Genomic DNA, 6,407 nt, shown 5'->3' with positions numbered 1-6,407 from the left:
ATGGAAAGATATCTACTCATTTAGTTATCCTAAAGGATTCAAGTATATTGATTTTGTGTCAGCAGGTCAAGGGGATCCTACTCCAGAACAGAAGGATATTGATAAGTCCATCAAGTAACCTTCTTGGGTGGAACATAATAAAGCTTATCAAAACTCGTACGAGAGGAGGTATTGGTCATTCTGGAATGGAAATTCTGAGGTCTGATTTACTTGACACAGATACTCTGGCTTACAATCTTGGTGAGAAAATTACTCCTTCACATCTTGAGAAAGTTGAAGCTGTGAAGTTTGTATACAGAAAGATAAATGATAATGATGTCTGAGAGGAGATTCTGTACTTCTTGAGAGATGGTAAAGTGAAAAGCTTTACTCTGCAGCAACTCTTGATGAAGATTGTAACAGAGTTGAAATATATTCACTATCTTCTTAGAGTTGAGGACAATGTCACTAGAAACTGGTCTTCTATGATACTTGAGAGTATCAGAAGAAGAGTCATGACCAGAGAAGACAAATACAATGGTGATTATGTTCCTATGTACAGAACTTACACTGGTCAAGAAATGAAGATGGAAAAGGGAGTTGCGATTCTGCAAGTTTTTCTCAACAATCCTCAGTTTTCTTTCAGTCCCGATCATGATTATGTCAGTTTAAGCTTCATGTTAATTGGTGATCTTGAAATAACTAAGAGTTCAATTTCTAAATTAAGATCAACCATTTATCAGATTGGGGAAGATACTAAAAAGAAGAAAGAGTTGAAGAAAAAGCTTGTCAAAGTCCTTCAAGACAAGGTGCAAGAAAGGTTTAACAAATTTATGGAAACAATTGTCAGTTATCTTAGGATACTGAAGTAAACCTTATTCCTTGTACATTATGTAACTTGGTTTTGGAATCATTAAGAATGTAATTTATGCTTCATTACATTAAGTATAAATTGGGGGAGATTGTTACGTGCTGATTCTCAGTGATTAGGAGAAGCTCAGGATCTGGCTGTTCTGGATGTCATCAGGATTTGATGTGCCATCAAGATTTGATGCTCTTCAGTATCTGCAGAAGCATCAATATTTGAAGAGCATTCTATTGTGAAGATTGAGTCTGTTCCTTATTTTGAGGGATGGATATCTGTTCGTTCTGAGTGATAAGACTTTGTATATTCAGTTAGAGATATGTATCATTTTCTGTTAGTATTTGATAATGCATATCCTAGACTGATTTGTAGCAGTTGTGTATTATATAAATAAAGTTTAGGTCATCACATAGTGTGGAGCTTGAGCATTGTACGACTTAGCAGCTCTCAAGAACATCAGTATTTCTTGAGATAGTTTGTAACAGTTTTTATCAGAAATATAAAGAACTATTATATTTTTATACTTGTTCGAAATATTTATACAATTGTATCCAACCCCCCCCCCTCCTAACAATTGTATCTTTATTGGGCAACACTTTAACTTCTTCTACAAAGGGCATGCCATATCTTGTAGGGCGCCTTTGAGGTTTATTTTTTGAAGGAGCGCCCTATCCTTTCCAGGAAAGAGAGCCGGAGTGTTAAATTCCAAGTTCACGATCCCCTAATTTCACCTAAATGTTAATATCTCTGCCCTAATTTTATTCAATTGGCCCGATTTTGACCTGGGTAATTCTCGTACCAAAATTTGGGCATACAAATCTACCTATGTACATTCTTTTTGTTTACTCTTATTGAAACTACCAAAATAACACAAACTGAAATCAACCAAAATATGTTCTATAATGTACAATTTGTTCCACTATAATATGAACAAGAAAAAAATAAACAAGTTCTTCTTAACACATTAACAATTGAATTACTATATCTTTTCTACATCGACACTATTACAAATGATGTAGATGATAATTGCAACCAATGTTACAATCAGCAAGGTAAGGGCTAACTTGCTAGCTGAATTTTTTGCTTTATTCACCAGTTTCATCCAAACAACGACTAGTCATCCTCTTGCCATCAACTCCTCCTTCAAGGCAGTTAATCATACGCTAAAGATCTGGAATGATGATTCTTGCACGCTCACATAACGAACTATCCAAACACCTAAAATAGTTATTAATATCAATTATCTTAATTTTATTCAATTTTTTTAATAAATAATCCTTTTATTAGTACAAAAATAAATTATATAAATTTATAAAATATAATTAATACATGTTTCTCTTTTGAGCCACGATCTTTTACTTACATGGTGAAAATAGACAATATAGAGAACATTAAATTTTTAGTAATAGTTTAGAAAATAAATAACGTAAATATTTAATTATCATTCGTTGTCGAGTGGAGACCTACTCTAGAGTAATTTAAATATTCAAATAAAAGTAATATTACATCCGAGAATTCTTTTTTATTTATTTTAAAATATAATAAGACGTAATATTATTTGCTAAATCAAACCATAACCAACTTATAACTCAAAAACAATAATGATAAGATACTTGTTTTGAATAAGATGATACACAATCGCGAATTCAGAGTTTGATTTCTATGGGGCACCATATACTTAGTTGAGTTGTTACGTGTGAGAATTTAGATTAAATTCCGAGTTTTTTTTCGAAAATCAAATCAAAACCCAATTACGAGTCCGAAAATCTTTACCTTATAAACTGAACAAAAGTCCCAAATCTCATATATATGGGATTGGGGTGTTACAAACTCCCCCACTTAAACTGCTAATATTCTTGTCGGGCACGAACATACAGTCATAGGTCCAGATCGTTCATCTATAAGACTATAACCATTATGGAATAAATAATACCGACTGGTTTCGTGTCCCCACCTCCGGATTTCTGTCTATTGTGGGATAATACCCCCACCCCTCGTATCCCCGCCTCCGGTAACTTAATGCATCAAGCTTTCGAGAGTCGACTTTGATACCAATTTGACAACCCGGGTCAGATCCCGATTTTTTTTCAAAAATCGGGTTGAATCTTGATTACGAGTCCGAAATAAGCCGAAATCTACTGACCCAAATGCAACCAACTTGGGTAAACAAATGTCCATCACAATCACAGGCCCCAAAAGATCATAATTTGTCAGTCCACATGGTACTAGTATTTTGCCATATAAACTGAACAAAAAATCTCATATCTCCTTAATATGTGATCGGGGTGTTTGATTAGGAGTTGGTGGTCCAGATTAAAAAAAAAGTGGATAACTTTCACTTGACTTTTTGATTTTTTAAGATATTTAATTGTTAATCAGTATTTCAACCATTTAATCCCCAATTTATGATTATATAACTAGGGTAGCACTCCATGTAGTGCTCTTATATAGAGAATCGTGAAGAACTTATTATTTAAAAAATATAAAATATATAATTTATTTTATTTTCATCATATATAGTTATAAATTTTAATTATCAAGTTAAAAATCGAATTTACACAATTTTTATTTAAAAAATCATTGAAATTATTAAAAATGTTTAAATTGGTTCTATAGTAGAATCACAGTATAATCACATTTATTAAAAATTATTCTACTGTAGAATCAAATTTAAAACCAAGTAATTTTATCAAATTTTAATTATTAATTTTTTTATTATGTTTATTATTCTAGATTAGCATCGAATTTATATTTTTTAAAATAAAATTTTACAATTTATGATGAGATTCTATTATAAAAATAATGGTTCTCTACGGTTCTTCATATAAGATGTTTCTCCACAAAGTAAAGGCCTATATAACTATAAATAAAATTAAATATGACTTAAGTTATGAAAGTTTTACTAATATTATAGGGTTCTTAAATATTTTTAGTGAGACACTTTATAAAATATATATATTTATATTTTAAAATTTTAATAAAAAATATCTGATTTTTATTTTGGTGGAGACCCCCCCGGTTCTGCACGTATCCTTTTTTAGCACCATCGTTAAACTTCTTCTCATAATCATCTAGCTACAAAGAAGGTATATTGGAGTCCGTTTAGAGGCAGCAACAGTTAGTTAATGGAGTATCGACTATAAACTTCGGTAAAAATAATAATCAAATCACTTGTGGCTGTAGTTTAGTGGTAAGAATTCCACGTTGTGGCCGTGGAGACCTGGGCTCGAATCCCAGCAGCCACATTAAGTGTATTTATTTTAATGAGGGCAGAATGTTTTATAGCCTTAGGGGTTTTGGACATTGATGGATCTCTATAATGTAGGACGAATTTTAATTTGTTACCTTAAACTTGACCCCTGTCTTGTCTGATCGAAAACCTGAACAATGTGAATATAGCTCCTTACTCATTAAACAAGACTTGGTGAGTGTGACATTTCATACCAGTTCCCCACAAACAATTTGTAAATCCCTGCGTAAATCTTTAAATTTGATGGAATATATCATAATTTTGGTATGATTCATATCCAGTACAATGGAAATGAAGTGTGTACAACGGAAATGAAGTGTTGCAGAATCCTTTATATACATTATGAACTGTCAAAATTAATTTTGACCTCTTCGGTGAAAAATATAAATTGAAAACGGGTAAAAAAATTATATTATCCGATTTTACGCTTCATGAGATGGGTCATGTAACAAGGCAAGTTCGTAATAGGATAAAAGAAACCTTGGTTCGATTCGGTTTTTAGATATAATCAAAATTGAAATCGCAAGTCCTTGATTTTTAAAATCGAAAATCGTAACCTGTTCATCAAATTGATTTAAGTCTTTAAAATCTCGGTTATTTCAATTATAAAATCACATTAAATAAAAATAAATTTTTTATTATAAATTTGATAAATAAATATAACTAAAAAAACATTTTTACTATTCAAGTTTACAAAGCCGAAATTTATAAGCATGAAATAGTAAAGCTAAACTAACAAAATTAAGGTTGCTCTCTACTGTTAACAGAAGCAATAGATACTGCCCTCAATGTCCCTGAATTATTATACATGACATATCCTTTTTAATTTTGCTAAATCTTCGCTTTTTTTTCCACAACTATACTTTGATACAGGAGATAAATACTAAAATGTAAAGCGTATGCATACTAAAATGTAAACAATGTAAATAAGACAGAAGGTGTTTCATATGACATGCAATTTACTTAAAGGATCTAAATTAAAGTTAATCCTTTATTTTGTGACTTTTACACTCAAAAATATAACATGGTATATAGAGTATTACTTGTAAACATATATAATAGATTATTTATTTATCTTTTTTGATTGCATCGATTCATTTTTTTCGGTTTAAATTTAACACTCAAAAGTTAAAGTGCTTACTTTTTAACGTTCTAATAATAAGATGGTACAAATTAAAACGTAACAAATATTATAGTTATATCATTTAAAAAAGAATATTTTGGACATTTATCACTGCTTTTTAGTATCGATTTTTTATGATATGTCCCTTAACATACCATAAACAAAAATTTTCATGAGTTTGACTTATTTTTAGGATGATGCCCGGTCATATTTGCATACCCTTATTTGATTGTTGCACATCTTTTTTATATATTTGACTTTAATGACCTTAATTTTGGCATTTCTCTTTTATTAGTTATTTGTATCATCTTATACATTTTGGTATCTATTATATATATAATACTGCAACATTACTTTTGTGGGAAAATATTTAATTCAAAATTATTATTTTGCCCTCGTACTTGAATAAATATAGAAAAATATTGTTTGTGTGGAGAATTGAACTCATGACTTATTTATAACAAGCATATGAATTCAACCAGTTAAGCTAAAGGCTCATTTGTTTATATTTAGGTAACATTAACTATTGAGTTAAGACCGGGTAATTAGCCGATTACAATATAATAATTTTATATTCATGTGTAACAACGGGATTATAATTATATTTTTAATTGATACATTAAATAAATAACTTCTTGCTTTCGTGGGGAAATATTTAATTCAAAATTATTATTTTGCTCGCGTATTTGAAAGAATATGGAAAAATATTGTTGGCATGGAGCACATGATTATAATTATTTTTTTTTATTGATACATTAAATAAATAACTTCTTGTTTTCGTGGGGAGACATTTAATTCAAAATTATTATTTTGCTCGCGTATTTGAATGAATATGGAAAGATATTGTTGGCATAGAGAATTGAACTTATGACATACTTATAACAAACATATGATTTCTGTTAGGTCCCGCATGAGGGCTATGTTAAGCTAGAAGGGGGGTTGAATAGCTTAATTACCAATTTAAAAATTATTATGGCGTTTTAAAAACTTTACCGAGTGGTTATGCAGTTTATATGTGCGGAAAATAAAGTGCAAGAAAAGAAAATACCACACGGCGATTTTATTCTGGTTCGCGATGGCGCAACCTCTAATAGATCCGCTCACCCCTACTCCAGTCCCCGAGCTCCTCTCCCGGACTCGGGATTTTCCCTTAATATAAACTCGCTCCTTTAGTAGACAGAGAAGCCTTT

The 6,407-nt window shown here is 30.7% G+C and overlaps 1 non-coding gene across 1 annotated transcript; it reads left to right on the top strand.

The window, feature by feature from the left end:
* Window positions 1–4,017: 4,017 nt before the first annotated feature.
* On the top strand, window positions 4,018–4,089 carry TRNAH-GUG (transfer RNA histidin (anticodon GUG)). The gene has a single exon. It is a non-coding gene; the product is annotated as a tRNA-His (tRNA).
* The last annotated feature ends 2,318 nt before the right edge of the window (window positions 4,090–6,407 follow it).

This window comes from Apium graveolens, chromosome 11 (assembly GCF_009905375.1).
Source record: "Apium graveolens cultivar Ventura chromosome 11, ASM990537v1, whole genome shotgun sequence".
NCBI classification, from domain to species: domain Eukaryota; kingdom Viridiplantae; phylum Streptophyta; class Magnoliopsida; order Apiales; family Apiaceae; genus Apium; species Apium graveolens.
Note: the sequence above shows the minus strand (reverse complement) of the source record. Positions and strands in the feature narration are given on the sequence as shown.